Here is a 1,919-nt window from a genome sequence, read left to right on the forward strand (position 1 = left end):
CATGGAACGCCATGAAATGGCCGTACCTCCATGTGTAAAGACATATCTTATATGTGATCGAGCATGATGTGGATCTGATAGATATCCTGCATCAGCAAAGCCAACTAAACCATCTTTGTTATGGTTAGTATAATATAGACCCAAGTCTTTCGTTCCTTGCAGGTAACAAAGAACATGTTTTATCCTGTTCCAGTGCCTTTGGGTCGGACAGGAGCTAAACCTAGATAGTAGGTTCACAGCAAAAGCTATATCAGGCCGTGTGTGAGTTGCCAAGTACATTAAAGCTCATATGGCACTGAGATATGACATTTCGGGACCTAGGACATCTTCATCGTCCATTTTGGGACGAAATGGATCAGTGTCCAGACCGAGAGATCTCACGACCATGAGACTGGTCAGAGGATGGCAATCGGTCATATTGAATCTCTTGAGTACCTTTTCTATATGCACAAGGATTCCATCACTTATGTACTCAAGCTGTAATCCCAAACATAATTTCATTTTTCCCAAGATCTTTCATCTCAAATTCTTTCTTAAGGTATTCAACCGTTTGGGAAATCTCTCCAGAGGTTCCTAGGATATTTTATATCATTAACATATGCTTGTATACTTTAGTTCTCGAGAACCTGTTGCATTTGACAACTCAATACCCTCTGAGACTTTTATATATATCTCATTATCCAGTGGACCATACAAGTAGGCGGTTTCTACATCCTTTAACCGCAAGTCTATTTTTTTTTTATGGCCAGAATTGTTAGGAATCTAAATGTTTGTTGCATCGACCACAAGGGAGTATGTCTCCTCATAATTGATTCCTGGTCTTTATGGAATCCTTGTGCATATGGCAGTGCCTTATATCTTGCTGTCTCGCCATGTATCATTTCTTTCACAAAGACTCATTTTGTCCAACTGGTTTCATATCTAGAGGTGTCCGAACTATGGGACCAAAGCCTCTCTTTTCTTAATGAATTTAACTCCATGTCCCCTTTCCATTTGATCTAATCTGATTCGTTGAGTGCACTCATGTATGGACGTGGGTTCATGATCCTCATTCATTTCATAATATCAAGTGCTACACTGCTTGCAAATATATCATCAATGTCGACATTTTTTCTCTTGTTCCATTTGTGTCCCGGACATGACATAACTTATTGAGGTTTCATTATGACCTTCAGTACCCTAAAGCTTGGCGTCCTAAGCCTCATTGTTAGACACCTTAGGTACAACCATTTTTATGGTTTCCTCATCCACGGCCGTGGCTTTTAAGTTTGTCCATCTTAGGATCGACCATGTCTAGGATTCCCTTGTCCACGGATTTATTAGCATCTTTCTTTAATATCCGAGGGATCTTATCTTTGGAACTTATTGGTCTACCACGTTTTCAAATGTGCCTTAGACTCAGTAGCAACTTGATTGTGTCCTTCTTGAACATCAATTCTTATTGGTGCATTAGCAGCTGGTATATATGATTTAGTCATTCTATTCGGGTCAGTAACGGAATCTGACAATTGTTTAAGCTAGCTTTTGTATAATCTTTTGGACTTCTAAATCTCATTCTTGAGTCCGAGGATCTTGCCAAGATATGGATGTTTGATTCCAAGTAATTTCTTTTACCATTTTACTGCTATCTCCCCCTAATGTTGGAAGTTCGGATTCATTGAAATATCAATCCGCATATCTGGCCTTTAAACAAATCACCCGTAGTTGGCTCGATATACTTTAAAATCGTGGGGGAATCAAATCCAGCATATATCCCCATCCTCCTTTGAGGTCCCATCTTTGTTCTCTGTGGTGGAGCAATTGGAACATAAACGGCATAGCCGAATGTCTTTAGATGGAAAATGTCTGGCTCGTGACCCGTAAGAAATTGTAATGGGGAATATCGGCCGTGTGTCCCCACGCTGAGACCGGAAGTCTCG

The sequence above is a fragment of the Brassica oleracea genome, chromosome C4 (genome assembly GCF_000695525.1).
Source record: "Brassica oleracea var. oleracea cultivar TO1000 chromosome C4, BOL, whole genome shotgun sequence".
In the NCBI taxonomy this organism is placed as follows: Eukaryota; Viridiplantae; Streptophyta; class Magnoliopsida; order Brassicales; family Brassicaceae; genus Brassica; species Brassica oleracea.